The sequence below is a fragment of the Chaetura pelagica genome, unplaced genomic scaffold, assembly GCF_000747805.2.
Source record: "Chaetura pelagica isolate M959 unplaced genomic scaffold, ChaPel_1.0 scaffold80, whole genome shotgun sequence".
Lineage (NCBI taxonomy): Eukaryota > Metazoa > Chordata > Aves > Apodiformes > Apodidae > Chaetura > Chaetura pelagica.
The window spans coordinates 806,167-828,093 of NW_009951946.1; the positions used below are offsets into that span (position 1 = coordinate 806,167).

The 21,927-nt window shown below is 41.3% G+C and overlaps 1 protein-coding gene across 1 annotated transcript in view; it reads right to left on the reverse strand.

Annotated features, from left to right (window-relative positions):
- Window positions 1–21,927, reverse strand: part of MAP7D2 (MAP7 domain containing 2) — a 110,004-nt gene that overhangs the window by 85,981 nt on the left and 2,096 nt on the right. The gene's annotated exons all lie outside the window — the stretch shown is intronic.

The following is a 21,927-nucleotide window of genomic DNA, read 5'->3' on the forward strand; positions in this document are numbered from 1 at the left end:
GGCTTCTGCTCCGCTGCCCTGGGGCGTCGCCACAGGCGCTGCCAGACACCTGCTTGCCAAAACTGACGTGTAAGGCGTAATTCGTCTTCCACATACAGGCCGGAGTCAGTGTAAGGGGGTGGAGAGAGAAGGTATATTCTGTTCCTTTATTTTTTTATGTATTTCACAGGGTCACAGAACGGTTTTGGTTGGAAGGGACCTTAGAGATCCCCTAGTTCCAGCCCCCCTGCGCGGGCAGGGGCACCTGCCACCAGACCAGGTTCCTCGAAGCCCCATCCAACCTGCCCTTCAGCACTGCCAGGGACAGGGTATCCCTCAGCTTCCCTGGGCAGCCTGTGCCAGTGCCTCACCTCCCTCACAGTAATGAATTTATTGCTAATATGTCTAGTCTAAATTTACCCTCTTCCAGTTTTAAACCGTTACCCTCATCCTATCGCCACATGCCCTTGTAAAAAGGGGCACATAAAGATTTTACTACCTTGTAAAAATTTGCGTTGGTGTTTCTGATGTGTCTCGCAGTAAGCGACTATTTATTACCAAATGCAGATTATTCTGCTGGGATGCTGGTCAGCAACTTGTTTTCCATCTATACATTTGGTGGCCTTCTATGACAAGGCTACAGAGATGATGGGTAGTGGCAGAGCAACTGACGTCATCTACCTGGATTTGTGCAAGGTGTTTGACACTGTCCCACATGGCATCCTGGTCTCTGAACTGACAAGACATGGATTTGGCAGATGGACCACTCAGTGGATAAGAGATTGGCTGGATGGCCCCACCCAGAGAGTTGTGGTCAGTGGTTCAGTGTCCAGGTGGAGATAAGTGATGAGTGGTGTCCTCAGGGGTCAGCACTGGGACCAGTGCTGTTTCACATCTTTGTTGGAGACAGGGACAGTGGGACTGACTGTGTCCTCATCAAATTTGCTGATGATCCCAAGCTGTGTGCAGTGGCTGACACCCCAGAGGGAAGAGATGCCATCCAGAGGGACCTTGACAGGCTGGAGAGGTGGGCCAGTGCCAACCTCATGAAGTTCAACAAGGCCAAGTGCAGGGTCCTGCAGCTGGGTCGGCACAATCCCAGGCACAAATACAGGATGGGGGAAGAATGGCTGGAGAGCAGCCTTGAGGAGAAGGACTTGGGGGTGGTAGTAGATGAGAAGCTTGACATGAGCTGCCAGTGTGTGCTGGAGCCCAGAGAGCAACTGCATCCTGGGCTGCATCAAAAGTGTGGCCAGCAGAGCCAGGGAGGGGATTCTGCCCCTCTAATCTGCTCTGGTGAGACCACACCTGGAATAGTGTGTACAGCTCTGGAGCCCTCAGCACAGGAAAGTCATGGAGCTGTTGCAGAAGGTCCAGAGAAGGGCCACCAAGATGATCAGAGGGCTGGAGCACCTCTGCTGTGAAGACAGGCTGAGAGAGTTGGGGCTGTTCAGCCTGGAGAAGAGAAGGCTTTGGGGAGACCTTATAGCTGCCTTCCAGTACCTGAGAGGGCTATAGGAAAGCTGGGGAGGGGCTTTTCACCAGACAGGGCAGTGACAGAACAAGGGGTAATGGTTTTAAACTGAAAGAGGAGAGATTTAAGTTAGACATCAGGAAGAAATTCTTCACCATGAGGGTAGTAAGGTGCTAGAACAGGTTGCCCAGGGAGGTTGTAGAAGCCCCCTCCCTGGAGGCGTTTGAGGCCAGGTCGGATGAGTCTTGTGCAGCCTGGTCAAGTGTGAGGTGTCCCTATTCACAGCAAGGAGGTTGGAAACTGATGATTTTTAAGGTCCTTTCCAACCTTAACCATTCTATGATTCAGGTGGTGTCCTCATGTGTGGGTTCACACACCTCAATAGAAGTTTAACAAGAAAGATTTTGGTTTTGTTTTTGCGTATAGTGACAACTATTACTAACGTTGCCTTATCTGTGAGACTTCATTTTCATTATTTATAAATCTATCAAATTTAAAAAGTGTCAATTCATGTTTCATTCCAGCTGTTTCTCAGGGTAAACTTCTGTCAAGGAGCTCCACTTAAAATTATTCTACCTGTCTAAAGATGAAAATCTACTGGTTTGCTCATGTTACAGAGGAAAAATCCTACCTGTCTTACTTTAGCTGTGACTCCTGATTTCCAAGGGCTCCTTTGGTAACAAAAGCAAAAGAAGGAAGACTCTCCTGTAATCTTAACAAATCTTTAGTTTATTTGTGTCTGATGAAGACATGAGAAGGAACAGCTGGCATCAGTGCAAGTTGCATGGGCTTAACACTAAGGGAAAGGAGACAGAGGATGAGTTTTCAGGGCTAGGCATTAGGAAAGCAGGGAATGGATGTTGGGGATACAAAGGGTATGGCAGAGTATACCCAGAAGCTGGAGAAGGGGCTGTGAGGATATCTGCAGGGAGGGTATTCGGGCAGGAGCTGATGGTTGGGTGGAGAGGGATGGATAGGACCACAGGAGAATCTGCCTCAGAGAACATGAGCCTACTAGTGCTGCCTCTCCAGTGGCTGTAAAACCTGCAAGCACAGCGTGTCACACAGGGACATAAGTAGTCTCCTGTGACTGTAATTTCCTCTGATAGCTGCCTCCAGCCTCAACAAAATACAGACTGGGAGTCATGCAGTGAAAAGAAGATCTTAAAGAAACCTTCAAGAAACTGTATGGAAAGCATTAAAGCTCAAAAAAACTCCCCTATAGTATTTTATGTAGTATGTGATATGAATCAGTTTTTAAATTACCTTAATGGATTGTTTTTTTCCACAAGACTCCTGCCTCATTCAATGCAAAGGATGTGTTTAATTAATGTATAGTTCTTCAATGTTTCTCTTCATTTTCGTCATGTAAAGTGGAGTCTTTCATGTCATATTCACTGTACATTCTTCAAACACTGCCTTGAAGCTAGGTTAATTAATTTCCATGATGGCTTTCCTGTGGTACTCTCATAACTCCTTCAAGCATTAATAAATGTAACTTTATAATAGCCTTCTAAGTTGAAGTAGTGCTATTATCATATTTTACACACAGGGAAGAACTAATAGAAGGCAATGTATCTGGAGTTGTCCACAGCTATTCATTAATTCTTTTATGTTGTAGAGTTTGGCAGGTTGTTTTAAAGCAAGGAATAGTGGGTTTGATACAGTGTTTATCTACCAGAACGTAAGAAACAAGACCATAACTGTTCTCGCTCAGGTTTGACTTGAAATGCTTTATGGATTTTTAAGCACCAGACATAGTGGGTTACTTAAAATCTGCAAGGCTTTGGCGTGCACTTACAGCAAGAAGCAGGAGCTAGTTTCAGATGTATCTATGTATCCTTCTTTATGACAGATAGAGAAACTCTGGGGAATTTTTTTAATCTTCAGCTTTTAAAAAGGAAGTTATGAACTGTTGAATTTTGCCCACACTTCACAGAACAAGATTACTTTCTTGCCCAGAGCAGCCAAAGGGGCTCTTCCATCTGTGATGGGACTACAGCCACTGTCTGCATGCTCAGAGTTGGAGATGTCACCATGTCTCTTTGTGACTCTCCACCCCCCACCTTCCTCTCATGTCCCTTCAGATCACAGTAAAGGAAACTGTCCTAGAGGCAACACGTCACCAGGAGTGATGTGAGGCTCCACTTTTGAGTCACAGGCGAAGGAATAAGTAACCTAGAGGTTTGGGAAGCTGAGGGATGGCACAAGGAAGTTTCTCCGCACTCTCCAGGACCAGGAGTGTGAATTACCACAGTGCTGCCTATGAAGGCAGGAAGAAGGGCAGGGAGAAGCCGTGTGTGTGCTGGGCTGAGGCCAGTCTCTTCCCATCCCTTCTCCAGCACTAGTTATAAGGCAGAGAAGGAAATCTCCCAAGTGCAATTTTGTCTCTGAAAGGCACATCCTGCGGAGACTTCTGATTGGGAAGGTGTTCCATTGCAGACACTTTGGTTATTCTGCTTTTTTCCACCCAGCTTGCCCTTCTGTGAATGAAACTCTGGTAATTCTTGTTCCAGACTGTTGCATTGTAGAGTGTTTTTCTTTCTTTTATGGTGTGTTGTGCACTGTTAAAATCAACAACACTTTGTGTTTCTTTTGTGGAAACCATTTTTCATTTTTTACCACAAGTTTTCAGCAAGTGCTGTGTTGAAACAGGACTGTGCAAATATTCATACATGAGCTACAATAGGTGTTGCTCAACCTAAGTCTGGGAAAATCTCAGAGGTAAATCTGCAGAGAGGTAAAGAAGAAGTCTCAAAGTCGGTTCAGGATGCAGGCAGAGAGAAGCTGGAGGGACTACTAACTTAGCCACCTTAGCTGACACTGAAGTAAAGATTGTCTAAAGTGTCAATTATTTTTTTAAATCTTGGCTTGTTTTTTCAGTGTTTTTTATATCTTGTGGTTGTAGCTATGCAACCAAAGCCATCTATCCCCAGGAATGCTTCCGAGGGAAAACAGAACAGCGACCTCTGAGCAAACTGGACAAATCAACGACATAACAAATCTGCGGTGGTGAGCACTTCCTTGTCTTTTTGGCCATTTTGAATCGACAGCCAAGAAGCTGAGAACCCAAGAAAGTGAGGCAGACAGAATGGCTCTCTGTGGCATTTCAGTTAGAGAGACTGGCCCAGCATCATGCAAACACTGCATGTCAAACAGGAGAAATCCAGTTCCCCCAGACAGCATTTGCCTGCTCTAACTTCAAAATCATCCTTCCTTTTCTGAAACTTTTGGAAGTGTGGTGACACATTTACTAGCTATTATAACTTCTGGATGAGAGTGAGTGCTCACACTGAATTATTTTTACAGACAATACAGATCCATCCAAAGACAAATAGTCTTCTTCATGGGCTAGGTTCATGTCCTCTAAGAGAAACAGAAGATGACTTTCAGGTTAGAAGGAGTTGCAACACATGCATCAGAAACTGAAGAAACATGGTGGGTGTAACTAATAATAGTTATTCCTGATTGTTGAATTATTAATTTCCCACCTTTAGCATGCCTCTAAAATCAATTATGAATCACAATTGTACCCAGAGAGTTAGTGTGAAATTAGATTTGCAAATGGCAGAAATGCTTATGGACTTGTTGGCTGGTAAGAAGTCTTCCTCATGAGGCATCAGTCATACACAAAAAATTCCTGGGCACTGAATCAATAAACTGAGATGCAGTATGATAATTGAGAAAATGGTTTTTGTTTTGTTTTGTTTTGTTTTCCAGTTGCCTGAAACTGTTCTATAAAACACAGTGGTGGTGTCAGTCTTAAAGCCAGGTATCAACACCAAAATGGTGCTCTGTTTCAAAACCAAAAGTCACAGTGGTATTTCTAAGGGACTTCTACCTTTAAGTCATAAATGCTTTTATAAAATATAAATGAATTTGCCCTGGTGAAATGGCTTTGATTTCTGTTTGTCTCTCACTGTCTAAGAAGCCACAGGCAGAATATCTGCAGGAATTAAACTATCGTTTTAAGCTCCCTTGATTGAAGAGCAGGACCAATGTGCATCTCAGTCTGGCAAAGCTTGAACTACATCTGTCTGCTTTATTTTTATGTACTTACATAGCTAAGAAATGTCATTCAGTGAATAATATCAGCCGAATGTTAAAATAACTTTTAGGATGAATCATAATGGATTGCTTTTGTATTTGTCACTGGGCATGCAGAAAGTGTACTAGATCTTCTCCATGTGAAAACATGTATTAAAAAATCCCCTACATTATTAAATCACACATATTTTACCCCAATATGCTATGTCAAATATTATTTTTTTTATACTCCTAGAATGCCTTGAACAAGGGGCATATTCTCACTTGCTTCACACGTGTATTATCTTTTGAAGTTCAGCCAGAACTATTCGACTTGGAACAAGTTGACACTAATGGGGGTCAATCTTCACAAAAAATAAGTGAAAACAGAGAAAGAGATTAACTTTCTCACCACCTCGTCCTTTATTATTTACTGACAGCACGGGCATTTTAAGTCATGTACAAACATAGTCCTGCCTACACACCCTGCTTTACTGAGTATGATAATGGGATAAACAGAAGTGGAATGCAGCACAAACCTATTTCACACCTGATTTAAACTGAGTATTCTTTCATAATTTTTTCATTGAAAGGGTGATACATTTTATTTCCCCAGTTCTCCCATTAATAAGGCCTTCCTTATTTACCACCAAATACCTGCTCTTCTCTAGATTTAAAAGTTAGCCATGAACCTTGAGAGCTATGTTGTTAATTGCTTTGCAGATTTGTGGCCAGGTATAACATGAACAACTTAGATTTTTATGAGTTTAGGATTGCTTTTGATTGTGGGATTAAACTAAAAGTTATTTACTGCGGTATTAGGCAAAGAAAAGGCAAAAGCTCTGCTAGCTTTTCATGCTTTAACAGGATGTGACACAGTCTTTGCATTTGCAGGGAGAGGCAGGAGAAGATAAGTCTTGTTTAGAAAGGAATGTCTGCCCTGCAGCCATAGAAATGTTTCTCTGTTTCTGTTCACCACCTGCTGAAGTGATTGATATTTACCTGAAGGATTTGCAATTATTTGTAATATTTTTGTTTAACTGCACTGGTACACCTTGCCAGGATGAGGAACACTCCTTCCCCAGCATTCCATCTACTAATACAGGGGAAGATTATGTTATATTCATGCATGATAGAAGCATGGACAGAAACATATCTACATCAGATGGATAATGAACTATTCTCGAGGTTCTGGAATATCAAAACCTATTTTCTACTCTGATTGAATGCCTAAAATAGTATTAAACTAATTCAGTTTAGTTATCATTGAATAATAATTATACTGCATCAAATGACAGACAGTCAGTAGAGAATTAGCTTTTTACTTTTTTTGGTTAAACTTGCATCCTGTGTGTAGGAAATTAGGTTGACTTGAAGGGAAGTCATGACTGCCACGGGGATACAAAACCTCTGAAACATAGAGACCACGTAGGTCCAAGAAGCTGGGGAGTCTTGAGAACTACATAAACTTATGATTAGTACTGCATGTGGACAGAGGACTCTGCCTCACTCTTGCAGCATGACCATTTGCATGCTCTCTGCTCACCCCTTTGGGTATGCCTGGTAAATTCAGCCTTTCTGAGCACTATGCATAAGATAAGTGTGGGAGAGAGATAATAAGTGGAGAAGAGGAGTGAACGTGGTTTAGGTCTGCTTTCATAACTTAATAAATAAATTATTATTTTAATAAATAAATAATTTTTACCTATTAGGAATCTATGACAGACCCAGATGTGGCTTAAGAATATACTTAATACTTTCCCAGCATAGGAAAAAAGAAGCTTTTGTTGCCATAAAGAACATTGTAAAATATAAGAATTTTATATACTTTCATAATACATTTTCGTTCTTAACTTTCACACTCTGGCATCTATTTGTGCATGTAACTTGGCACACTCAAACATAGAGAATGCAACACTGGTCACAGTGGTTCTGTGTTTGCTTCAATGCAAGATATATCAGGCTATGCCTGTAGATGCTTGCAGTCTAAAGGTCTCCTGGTTATTAAAATGAGATCAATAATTTTGAAGCAAGCAGAGTTTGAAAAATGGTTGAGCTGAGCCTCAAATCAATGGGTATAAAATAATACACTGAGCACTTCAACACAAAAAGGGAGGATCCATTTCACAAAACTTTTTCATCAAGAATGAAATGGATCCTCAGGCTGAGCTCCACTGACTTCAGCACAGCTACAACAAATTACAGAATCTGCCTCTGTACAGAAAAATCCGTTATTTCAGTTCATAATGTATAACCCTTCAACAAAGAAATTTGAAATATATATGCTAAAAGATAAAAACTTTACAGAAGTCTCACATAGATGTATTTAGATAGTTGTCATACATTTAAAAACTTGAGTAAATACCAGCTGTTAATCAAACATTAACTTACCTTAATTTCACAGGTTAAAGATCACTCCGACATAAAATTAAGGATCCATTTTCTGCCTCTCCACCAATACAGCAATTCATGGAACATGCTGCTTCCTCTGGATTTGAATTTTATACAAGTTATAACTAAGCAAACATAGTGAATGCAGTTTGTAAATGCTTACAAACCTCTGTAGCTCACACAAGAGAGACCAAAACATAAACTAAAAAGATCTGATAATTGCTAGTGAGTTAATAAAAATCAGCATGACAGATTCTGTGGAAATAATGTAGAGGACAGCACCAAATGCATAATATTGGTTTTGCAGTAATTTAGTGTATTTTCTGAATTCTAGGTGTTTGGCCATTAGTCTTTTTCTCAGTCTAGTACGAGTATCTTGTAATTTCCTTTTTTAAATTTCTACTGCATATCAGACTGTTCAAAGCTTGATTTTAAATTAATTTGTGATACTTATGAGAGAAGTTATTTACTGTGTCTTCAAACTCAAATTGAAGATGTAACCTGATGCAACTAACCCAACTACTAGGAAAAAAATTAAGATGGCTAAAACCAGCATTTATATTCAATGAGAATTCTGCCATTTCAGAATTTCTTTTCATTTCAAATCAGTTAAAAATAATGGAAAGTACTTACTTGTAGTTAAAAAATGTTTAGGGATTCTGTGTTTCGTCGTAGCCACATGACAGAAAGTTTTCATAGCACTCTTGCATATCTTGTTACTGCAGTGTAGTGATCTGTTAGCACATCTAGGAACAGGCAGGTCTTCCAATGTGAGGGCTTAAACTTTTCTATATGTATGGAGTTTCTAATGGTACCACTTTTCCAAATTACCTGACAGAGAACTACATCCCTCTCTAAATCCAGTCCCTAGGCTCTTTTGGATACTGCAAGCTTTTTAATACTTCAGTATTTTTTTCTGCCTTTCTCTAAACAATTTTTTCCCAAACATGATCCATGTTTTCATACTGTGCCTTTTCTTTGTCTGAAGTCATTAATGCATAACTCTATTTTACCACCTTTATTTTTTTCTTCTAGCTTTCTTTAATGATGCATATACTCCTATCTGACATTCCAGCCACAGCTGCTGATCCCCTGTGCTACATGTTCTGACTCAGTTGTTCTGGATCCTCTGTTTTCTTGTACCAATAGCTTCATACCAGCCACCACAAGAGGCTACCTTTTAGCCAGTACTTCCCACTCTCTGTTAGGCAGCAAGTGCTCGTATCAGTATTGTCTCTTCCCTGACCCTCTGGTTTTTCTTTCTTACTACATTATCATCACACAGATTAAATGAACCTTTCCCAGCTTTGTTCCCTATTTCTAAATTTAAGCTCTTGTCAACCAAATTAGCCTTGATCCCAGTCCAGAACTCAAACTATTCCGTGTATGATCCTCGTCCAACAATGTTTCCCAGTGGAAGAGTAACCCTAAACCTTTCTATATCCTTCAACAGAGGAGCAACAGGTTATAGAAACTGAATGCATCCAGACCTATGGGTCTGGATTAGAATCACCCCAAGCCACTGGCAGACCTGGTGGGCTTAAGCATGAGGCCACCATCAATCTTTATCTTAAAAAAAAGCAAGAAGGAGGACTCTGGGAACTATATGGCAGTCAGCTTCACCTCAGTCAATGGAAAGATCATGGAGCACATAAATCAGCAGCAGTCATCCTTGAAGCCATGTTTGACCTACCTGACTGCCTGCTGTGATAAAATGACTGGCTCTGTGGGCAAAGGTAGAGTGCTGGGTATAATATACCTTGACTTGAACATGGCTTTTGACACCACCTTCCCCAGCCTCTACCTCTGGAAAGAGAAGAATCATGGACTAGACAAATAGAGTCTTAAATGTGTTGAAAAGTGTCTGAAGGGGTAGCAGTCAGTTACTCAGCATTTGGCTGGCAATCACCAAAGCACCCTGGGATCAGAACTGGCACCCATATTCAATGCTTTCATTAACAACCTGTCTGGAATGCCAAGCTGATGAAATGCTGATGGTTTAACGCAGAATGACCCTGAAAAACCTAAGGATTGGTCAAGAGGCCTCAAGATCCTTAAAAGAAGTATGAAGTTTTGCCTATGAGGCAGCTGGAGTAACCCCATGTATGGGTACAGGCTGGGAAGTGGCTTGCTAGGTAATCGTCCTGTGTGTTACAGTGCACAAGGGGTTGAATGTAAGCATCTAGAGAAATTGTTGATCATCTCCACTTGGTACTGGTGAGGCCATACCTGAAAAATTTTGTTTAGTTTTCAATACCTCTGGTCAAGAGGGAAGTGGAGAAATTGAAGAGACAATGGAAGGCTAGTAAAGTTATTGAAGAGAGGCTGAAGGAGCTGGACCTAAGTAGTCTGGCAAAAAGGAAACTAAGAAGCAATACAACCTCAGCTTAAAACTCTTAAAAGGATAATACAGAAGTGGCAGAACAAAAGCTCTTCTTACTAGTGCTAGCTGTTCTAACAAAGGGCAATTGTCACAATTTACAGTTTAGGAGGTTTGCATAGGGCATCAGAAAGTAAAATCAACAAGAGGGTAGCTGGGCACTAGAACAGGTTGTCTGGAGAGGTGAAGGAATCTCTGTCACTGGTGCTTTTCAAGACTCGGGCAAAGCCAAGAGTGACATAATTTGGTGCTGAACTGGTCCAACTCAACGAGAACCTCCAGAGGTGCCTTTCAACCAGCATTTTTATAATCCATTTATTAACTTGTTTGGTTTTGTGAGTGGTGGTAGAAGATTGTCACCGAGCCTGTTTGAAGAGAAAAGATTCAACAGATGGGAAACACCTTGGTGAGTTGCATAACTGAAACAACACCTCTCATCAACCCACTTTCTGGAGTTAAAGCTACAGCAAGAGACTTCAACTAAGGAGAGGCATTAAAGCCACTTTTCTGCTGCACATCCCTAATTTCCTTGCCCTGGCACCCATTCACCTCTAGCTTGTTTGACCTTGTTCTCCACTACATTAATCTGAATCTAGATTCAGTTGCTCCTTCTGCCATGTCTGAAACAAAGAGCACCTAGATGACTAATTAGCCTTTGTTTGGCCTATTGCTATCAAAGCATTATCCAACTTCTTTGCTCTGTGGGAAAAGCTTGATATAAATAAATATATTCTGCTGTGAAATATATTGCTTCCACAACATCTTAGCCCAGTAGTTTCCCACACTGCATGATACAGAAAAAAAAGTGCCTCAGTTGCATATAATTTTTTCTCTCCAACAGGAAATACTGATTATAATTATTTTCCTCTAAATCTGTAGAGTGCCACTGCCTCCATCAGTTAGGAGTAAGCTGCATGTGAAAGACAATCCCTTCTGAACACAATGTAAATTTACCAGGTTTTTCAATATAGCTTGACATGATGGAACAGATCAAAATGTAATAGTCCATTTGACACACAAATCTCAGTAGAGAGACAATTTCAGAATTAAGATTCTGTCCTAAGTACCATAGAGCACCCTCTGGGGTAGAGGAAATTGAAGGAACTAAGACCTATGAAGAAATTCTGGGTTTACCTCTTTGAACTTCTGTGCTGGCCACAGAGCTCTGTACTGGTGATGCTGGATGGTACAAGGGAGAATGCTCTCAGAAGGGGCTGAATCAGAGGGATCTGCATATTTGAGACCTAAACAATGAAGTTTTCAAATACTTGCAAGAGGCAAATTGCTATGCTAATGAGAGTCCACGATTTCTATAATCTTAGGCAAATGACAATAAGATAATTTATAGTCAATACGATTTTCAGGTGTCAACACTAACAGAACTTGCTCCAATCTGCTTGTCTCCTGTTTAGAGGTGTGGGATTTTTGTTTGGGTTTGGTTTCTTGTTGTTTGTTTTTTGGTTGTTTTTGTTTTTTTTTATACCTTAGAGGGTAGTATGCATCATATATTCTACACATCTGAATTCCTCCTTGTGCTGTGTATTGTTCTAGGCTTCAACGGAGAAATTATAGGATATGATCTATCTAAAGGAGAGGAGCAGAGCAGCCATACTTGGAGAAATTAAAACCAGAAGATACCTGATGGGATGCACCTAATCCATTTACAAGTGCTGGAAAATCAGATGTTTTGATGTATAATGTATAAGCCTTCAACAAAGAAATCTGAAATGTGTATGCTAAAATAACATGAATTTAAAGAAGTTTCACAGATATTTAATTAGTTGTCTTACATTTCAAAACTTGAGTAAATATCCAGTGTTAATCAAACATTAATTTACCTTAATTTCAAAGGTTAAAGATCACTGTCACGTACAAGTAAGGCTCAGTTTTATTCCTCCTTGCAAACCCTGCAATTCAGGGAATGTTCTGCTTCCTTTGCACTTGAATTATGTAAGAGTTATGACTTCATGGAGCTGATATCATTGCAAGGCCACACTCTGAAAGGTTTCTGGGGAATGGATAAAAAGCAACTGTCACTGCTTTCTTCAAGAAGGGCAAATAGGAGGATCCAAGAATCTACAGGGCAGGCAGCCTCACCTCAGTCCCTGGGAAGCTGATGTTGCAAATGATTTCCAAACATTAAGGATAAGAAGGTGCTAGGGAGTAGTCAGCATTGATTTACAAAGTGGAGATCATGTCTCTCCTATGAGAAGATATGTGTGGCTTGATCAAGACTTCCAATGCCGTCTCCAGTAACATCCTAATATACAAGCTGATGAAATATGGACTAGGTAAATGGACAGTGAGGAGGACTGAAAACTGAGCTGTCAGGCTTAGGGGGTTGTGATCAGTGGCATAAAGTCAAGCTGGAGGCCAGTCACTAGTGGTGTACCCCAGGAGGTAATACTCCTTGACAATTTAATGACCTGGATGATGGTTCAAAGTACATCCTCAGCAATTTTGCAGATGACACAAAAATGGGAGGAGTAGGTGATGCATCAGATGGGTGTGCTGCTATGCAAAGGAACCTCAACAGGCTGGAGAAATGGGTCAACAGAATCCGTATAAAGTTCAAGAAACGGAAATTCCAAGTCCTGCATCTAGGGAGATAAAGCAAAGTACCTGAGGATGTACTGAAACACTGTGTCTGACCTCCTTTTTCTTTTGTGGAGGCCCAAGCAACAAAAGCCTCCTTTTACCTGACTTTTGCCCTTGTCTTGTGCAGATCCAGCACCTGGTCCAGCAGTACAGCAAAAGCTAGTGCTGTTCAAACCACCACTGAGTGTTGTTTCCATTTGTGTTTGTGACAGCTGCTATGGAAGAAGTCTTCAACTCCTGACACTTAGAAGACTAATCTGAAGCTAGTGGTATCTCTTAGACTCTTTTGTCTTAGATATTGCAGATGGAAGACTGTGACTTCAGGCATTGCTGATACCTAGGCAGTGAAAAATAATTATGGCCTTTCAGTAGATACAGGTAGGGTATTTAAAATGGGGCTTATAGGCAGGCTCTCAGCAGTGACAACAATTAAATTATTCCAGCAGTTGCACTCGTTTATTTCCTCAGAAGGCACCTCCCTAGAAGAAAGGCTGCAAACTAATTAAATCAAGAAGTGAAGAAATGACCCTACAGAATGAACACTCAAACTGATTAGAGGCTTAAGAAAAATACTTCGTTTAAACATGAACTTAAAAATAATTCCAGAACCTCACAGCTCAAAACAAGGAAACCTCTAATGGTCCTTCTGGCATGAGAAGTATGTCCTACCCTCTACAGTAGCATTTACTTTTCTCAGCTGGGATTCAGTAGATAAAAATCAGACCTTTGAATCTTAGCTCAAATTAAACACACTGGAACTACTGAAATAAGAGATACAAACCTTTCCATGACTACCCTGTGCAGCCAATCACTTTTGGCAACCACACAGTTCTGACAGAAAACAAAAACCAAAAGCTTTAATAGATTGAACTTTGGCAATTGAAAGTTGAAGAAATCTTGGGAGGACAGCCTCAAGGCAGAATCACTTTAACAAAAACTCAAATCTAAGCTTGAGACAAAAGTGCATAAAATCTGTCTTCTTATGGAAGATGCCTCATCTGGTCAGAAAGCTGCAGTGACAGTCTGAGTCTCACTTTTTCTCCAAACTAAGTTCAATGGCTATTAACAAAGCTAGCTTAAAAAACCACACAGTTGAAAAAAAAATTCATAAGTAATTCACAGGAAATCCAGAAAACATGTTTTTTGTATTGTGGGTTTTTTTATTGTTGTTGTTGGATTTGTTTGTTTTTGTTTTTCCTCTAAAAGATTTTCAGATCTATATATCTGTGTTTATGACAGTACCAGTACCATAGTCTGTGGTGCAGGTTTCACCAGAGATACAAGCACATCTGATTGCACTGAAGATAAAAGCTAGTCTAAAGAAAACAAAACCAAAAGGAGCCTCTAATTTTTACGCATTATCTCCCAATTGTATATTTTCACTTCACTTGGAGTCAAATTCAAGTCTTGTGGTTCAGATCAAGTCAGTGCTCCAACTTCTCGGTAGTGGACAAAAAATAAATAAATCACGCACTAGGAGCTTGTTTCAGACTGCAGTGAAGAACACTTTTATGTTGAGACTGCATCTGAAATACTGTATCCATTTTGGGGCTCCCCAGCATGAGAAAAATGAGTCCAGCAGACAACTAACAAGATTGCTGAAGGGACATGATACTGAGGAGAGGCTCAGAGATCTGGGTTTGATGAGTCTGTTGGAAAAAATTATGAGGGGAGGTCTTATCCCTGTCTGCAGCTGCATAATTGGGGTGGAGGGGAGAGAGACAGACTCTTCTTGGTTGCACTGTGCATGAATAAGACACAAAGGGCACAGCTCAGAACACAGAAGATTGTGATGAGATGCAAGGAAATTAATTATTTTTAACCCTGAAGGTGTTCAAACCCTGGAACAGATTTCTCAGAGAGGCCATGGAATCTCCATCCTTGGAATTACTCAAAAAGCCACAAGACAAAGCCATGAGTAACCTGCTTTGCACAGGAGCTTGGACTAACAACCTCCAGAAGTCCCTTCTAACCTATACAATTACATGAGTGTAACAACTAATTAAAGCCATGATTTCCTCAAAGCCTTCAGAGGCTAAACCAGTTTACAGCAGTCTTCATACCTCCACCACTCTTCTCACCTCCTAGTGCACTTCTCCTTCAGCTGGGCCAGCACTACTGCAAACTGAAGAGGGGAAGTGACCCAGCTTAAAAATCTGTTTGGAAAAAATTGTTTTCTTAAGTGACTTAAGTACCCTGAGAAGGTTAAGAATGTGCTGCTCCAGGTGTTGCACTGGTATGCTATGGCAGAAGTTTGAAATGAGCATTGACCAGGGAAGTAACGAAAGGTTGTTTAACCAAAACCAGTCTTGCTAACCATCAGTGTCAGAATCTTCACTATTTCAGAAACTCTTATGTTTTAATAAAGGTTACTTTCCAGTCCTATTTTGCGACAATTATACCAATGCAATATTGTCCTGTCAACACAACACAAATACCAACTTCATAAAGTGATCAATACCCAACTCCATACTAATAAGTGGATAATTAGCCTTCGGTACCATCAAATAACTGAATTCACAGAACTACAGTGGGGGAACTTTATTTGAAAAGACTCCCTACTACTAGTAGGGAGCTACTGCTAATTCAGCTCAGCCCAAGAGAGAACTAGGTTTCTGTGGCTTCTGATGCCTTGTTCTTGTATAACAGTGTAACATAATATCTGCTGAGTAAATGATACGGATATAGTGCTTCAGCTTTGCAAACTAGGTGCATTCATTCTTGTTACCATGAAAAAAACATTAAAAACCACATAACAGGCAGGAGGTCCTAATCTGAATATGTGAATTATATGCAAGATATAATAGTCCTGATCTCCAGTGGATCTCATTTTCTCCTGATATACCATGTTCTTCATTGTTCTGAGGATCAGTGTTAAGTCCCCAAATATCGTGAAATTTTTTAATTTCTCAGGTTTTAAATTTCTGGGGATTGCTCAGAAGGGACCTCTGAAGATCAACTAGCCCAACCCAACTGCACTGGCAACCTGCGAAAGGGGAAGAACAGGCCCCATCTTCTGCATGCACCTCGTACACAAGTTTTGTGGAAGGATTCAAAAGTAACTACAAAGGAAGAACATGCATTTTTTAATAGCTTCCAGTTTTTAGTAAATGCGTTAACTTTTTGCTCCAAAGGAGTATCAAGAGGTGGATGAGCCTTTAAGCTGTATATTCCCCTCAAGCAGCTGAAGGAAGGATGATCTTGCAAACCTCTAAAAATAAAGGCTGGAGGAGCACAAAGCCAACTCCATCATCAAATTTAAATGATTTTGTGATGGCACAATTGTTGTCAGTTATTACACACTGAGCAAAAGTTTGAACAGAACTTTTAGAGACAGTATTTCTGCACATCTCAGTGGCAGAAGCAGTTCCTGAGAACACCAAAGGGTTCAGAGAAGATCTGTACTGCCACAGGAGGTGGTTCTGGTCCATGGCTAATCTCTGCAGGCTGCTAACAAGCAAGGCAGACACCACCACACCTCTACGGGGGTAACAAAGACTGAAGACTTTTCAGATGGGGTGGGGAGTGTCAAACAGGAGCCTGGAGATAGACAATTTGAGGCTGAAGGTCTAGCACTTTCCGTAAATGGAAGAAAGAATGTAGTCTAACAGAACAGTACGTGTAGGATTTAGTAAGTTAAGTGTCAAGGTAAGATGCCTCTTTAACTGCATTGTGGTTGGTGAGTTGTGTATGCTCTTTGAAGCAGTTGCCAAAATTTGTTTTAAGACAAGTATTTAAAATACATAGCTCGATAAAGGTGTTCTAACTATAATGTTCACATCAAGTTATTTTGAAACAAAAACAGCCCAACAATGAGCAGTACAAGAGAATCACTGCAACGTGTGGATGGCAAAAAAATGAAGGTAAAGAAATGCAAGGAAATGAAGCTAAAGAAAGCCAACATAAACAGAAATCCTGAGTTCAAGAACTTTGTCCTGGGAGAATCAGGTCTTCATAGGAACCTGAAGATATATTTACTTATCCTTACTATGCAATATGAATAGATTATAAACTAACATTTTCTACAGTCATGTGTGCAGATGATGATTATGCAAGTACAGAAAGAAAGAATAAAAAACCTAGTAAATCAAGAGTAAACATTATTTTGAAAAGCAGTAATAAGGAGATTACCTGTTTTAAGGAGGGCTTGGATATTAAAGGAGGAAACTATTGGGTGCCATGTTCTTTTCTCTTCCCCCCTTTTATTATTTTAATTGATTTAGATGATGTGAATCTATGCAAGTAATCAGAAACGGTCATGCTATCTTCTGTTATTGGCTTCTTGGCACTCAAGCTGTTTCTTCTAAATGCTCCTCCATGCCTGAATCAGACACACATCTTCAATGTCTTTTGATTCTCTTGTCTAATTCTTTTGATAACCGGCTCATTATTTTGGGAAGAGGCTCACTTGCCCATATTCTGATTAACAGTGGAGGTCCAAAGACACATTACTAGGTTGCAAGTGGAACCAGCTGCTGCTACAGGGATGGAGGTGACAACCACAGAGGGATACAGGGTGCCCATTACTTCTGACCCAGCCACTCAAATGGAATGCAGTTAAGACTGGGCAAGCACACCAATGGTCTTAGGGCATCTTTTAAGATGAATCTTCAGCAAACAGGGTTGGCAGAACCATCTAACATCTTTATGAATATTAAAATAGACACACTCATTCTTTTTCTTTTCCAAGTGTCATAGGTGTGAAGAATCAAATGTTCCATTAAAAACTTCATAACCCTCAGGTCCACAGAGAGTAAGATACTGCAGATCCTCCAGGTTAGGCTACCAGCTGCAAAAATCTAAACACCACCTCTCCAGAGCTTAAGAAGCTATTGACCAAATCTAGGGGAAACCTATTCCTACACATACGAACAACCAATTTCTGGCTTCTTCCTTTTCATTTCTATTCAGGCTCCTACACTGCAGTCAATTAGCAGCAGAGAACTGTGAGGTTGTATTGCCAGTCAGAAGATACATATATTCTATCACACCCTACAGATGCATTGGCTACTTTTGCCATTTCTAGCAAAACTTAGGATCTAGCTGCACATTGTTATTTACTCAAGACACAAGGGTCCCTACAACTGAGCTGCTGCAAGACTCCCTCTGGTCAGCCAACTGCTGCATCAGTTGATAATTAACATCCCAGACCTATTCCAGAACAATTTGACAAGGCAAGTTGGGACAGTCCCTGTCCATAGGTTCAGAAGGTGGCAAGGTCTTCCACACCTTCTCAGGGTCTATGGATTCTCAGCGAGTCTCAAGGACTACAGCTTTAACCACTGCAGTTTCTGTATACATCTCCAGTTTCAGCCATGAGCAGGGGAGATCCTTCCATGGGGTAAGCCAGCAAAAGCATAAAATTCTTCTCAGAAATCTCGTTAATGCATCTTTCCCCACCCCACACCACTGTCTGCTACAATTACTTTTAAAGCCTTGTAAGTCAGAAGCTGTTTCCTCAAGCACTTTGCAGCCTTGGCTTTTCCCTCTAAGCACAGAGACAGCATGTGCACTGCAGAGAGTCCCATCACTGGCTTGAGGGTTGTCACTAACCTGAATCCTCCCTGACAACAGGTACAGATGGTGGAAAGTGTATAACCCATGCAGGTCTGGGTGTCCCACGAGGATCCTCTAGTCTATCTGCTGCTCTTTGCTGTATTTACTATGTATGGGGACACCAGTATATATCACACATTCCTGCCAGTGATAGGCTTGCACGTCAGCCTGTTCTTGAACCAGCTTGTTCTTTAGGAAGAAGGTGGTCTGCTTCAAAAACCTTGGAAAAATTTCTGAAGTGTTTCCATTCCCAGAGATAATTATTATGGACACCGGGCACCTCAGAGTTCCTAAAACCCAGTGACAGAGGCTCCTAATGACAAGCAGAGGCAAACTCATGTGCTATGGTTGTTGGTTGTTTTTCTTTGCTTGCCTGCTCCCTCCAGAGGCCAAGCACGCAAAGGCATTTTGCTGATGATCTTTCCCAGCGGGAAATAAAATTCATTAATTTAACCATAAAGAAGTGTAGGGCTGATTAAGGAATACAGATGCTAGTGACTACAGAAGAGACTCCTACACGGTCACAGCTGTCCTGGCTCAAACGAGAACAGCCTAGAGGCACAAATACGAGCCATCTACGAGAGTGTAGAATGAGTGCCTGCAAAACACAGCAGGAGTACTTCAAAAGAGAATGTTGTTCCTAGACACGTGATGCAGCAATAGGCCCCTTAACTGTTACCAAGGCCATTTCAGCTTCTGCTAAAGCTTTACTTTCTCAAGCTGACAGCCTGGATATAAATAAACTGCTGTGCAAGTGTCCTCCCTATCTAGAAGCACATTGGAAAGAACATGAAGAAAACCTAACTCCTAGGGCAGACAACACAGTCTTATGTATTTTTTTGGAACATAACTGGTGTAATTAATACATCAGGATCTCAAGCATGGTCCAAGAGCAAACAAGCACTTGAAAGGAGAAACAAGTTTATAGATATTTCTAGTGGTATCTAGCTGCTAGTACCTACTGCCTAGATGGAATTACTACATGAAGGTCCTCACTATTTGCAGCTTGCCTCTCTAATTAGTTGACACTATTTTATAAGCACAAAGGTGATCTTGGGCATTAAATCTGATGGGCAAGATATAGCACAAGCAACCTGAATTAATCAATAGGAACCCTGACTTACGCTTGTTTTGATGAAAAACAAAATAAGTTGAAGGCTCACCTCTTTTCCCTCCTCTCCCAAAGGGCAAGCACATCCTAAGAAATAAATTCTGAAGATTGTTTTGTACTAGAATGAGAAAGCATGGCCAGCAGCTACCTTCACTAAAGCCAGCAATGGGCCTCAAGTTTCAAGGGACAAATAAAGCTACACTCAGACTACTCCCAGATTATTTCAAATAATGTCCCCCCTTCCCACACATATTCCAAAAGGCTGCACTTACTTTAATTTTCAAGTCCTCACTTCTGTGAAGTGGTAAAACTATCTATAGGATAGCATAGTGTCCAGAGATTATAACCTAGGGTTGAGCCCTCTAGACGACCTTATAATACAAGTGTTCAAGTCCTATGATACTCATGTCAAATAACAGCAAATGATCACAGCTTAAGATTGGCACTTGCTCATCAAGAGTCGACAACCTGACTCACCTGAAAACAGGCCTCACCTCATCACCAGAGGGCCCCAGGGAGCAGCAGTCCTAGCATGAGTTCACATCCAAGACATGCCATGAGACCTGTTCTCTCATAATGAAGAACCTGGTCAAAAGCACAGTCCCACACTGAGCAAACCCTTACCCATCTGCTTATTTTCATTTGTGGCTGTCACTCAGACTACAGAGCAATTAATAACCTCTAGCAGGTTGTATACTGTTCACTAATTTACACGTGCATATATACATAAGGTACCATATATGTGTATGGTATGCATGGTAGAACATATATGGTACTAGCAGATAACACCACATATATGCACACTAACAACACAGTGCACAGTCTGTATGTCACCTATCAACAGTAACAAGTAAACAGCACAGAGCTCAACAATCATGGGTTACCAGCTCCTCCTCATGCATAAGGAGAGCAGAGATGTTTGGTTTTTGAAAAAACATATACTTTTTTTCCAGTTAGCATGTCTGGGCTATATTTGCTAAGGATTAAGGTGAAAAAGCATTAGGACTGTACAACCAAATGCACAGCTACCCTTACTATAAGGTGAAGAGACAAAGATTTGGAACAATGACCAAAAATCAAGTTTCAATGTTTTAATCACAGAGAAGACCTCAAAGAGTGAAACATCACAGACAACACAAAGTTTACCCTTTAGCTGCAGGAAATTAACTTTTGAATCCCTACTTTCAGTTTTACTCCATAGGTAAAAAGCCAGCAGCGGTTCCTGACGTTAAGTATCACAGAATTATAGAACGGTTTGAGTTGGAAGGGACCTTAAACATCATCTGGTTCAAACCCCATCACATGTGCAGGGACACCTTCCACTAGAATAGGCTGCTCAGGGTCCCATTCAGCCTGCTCTCAAACACTTCCAGAGATGGGGCATCCACAACTTCCCTGGGCAGTCTGTGCCAGTGTCTCACCATCCTTACACTAAAAAATTTCCTCCCGAGGTCTAACCTAAATCTCCCTTCTTTCAATTTAAAACCATTACCCCTTGCCCTATCACTGCCCTCTGGTAAAAAGCCCCTCCCCAGCTTTCCTGTAGCCCCTTCAAGTACTGGAAGGCAGCTATAAGGTCTCCCTGGAGCCTTCTCTTCTCCAGGCTGAACAACCCCAGCTCTCTCAGCCCGTCTTCATAGCAGAGGTGCTCCAGCATCTGATCGTCTTCATGGCCCACCTCTGGACTTTCTCCATGCGTTCCATGTCCTTCTTATGTTGGGGGCTCCGGAAATGGACAAATTACTCCAGAAATGGACATAGTACTCCAGGTGGGGTCACGTAACAGCTGAGTAAAGGGGGAGACTCACTCCCTTGACCTGCTGGCTACACTTCTTCTGATGCAGCCCAGGACAGGGTTGGCTTTCTGGGCTGCAAGTGCACATTGCCAGCTCATGTTGAGCTTCTCATCAACCAGCACCTTCTCCTCAGTGCTGTTTTTGATCCATTCTCCACCCGACCTATATTTGTGCTTCGGACTGCCCTCACCCAGGTGCAGGACCTTGCACAAGCCCACTTCTCAAGCCTGTCAAGGTTCCTCTGGATGGCATCCCTTCCCTCCAGCATGTCGACCTCACCACATACTTTAGTGTTGTCGGCAAACTTGCTGAGGGTGCACTCAATGTCACTGTCCGTGTTGCAGACAAAGATGTTAAACAGCACTGGTCCCAGTACTGACCCTTGGGGATCACCACTTGTCACTGGTCTTAAAAATTTATCTAGAGAATACTCTTACATATGGAGTACCTTTCATGGCTTTTCATTCAGCAATCTTGCAATCCTCTACCTGGCAGCTGCTGCTCTGCCCCTGGAGACACTGAAAAGGGAGCTACTTGCACAAGCTGTTTTTCCTTCTCCAGTAAAAGCGAAAAAAGGGACAATAAAAATCAGCATAGATTGGGCTATGAAAGGAGC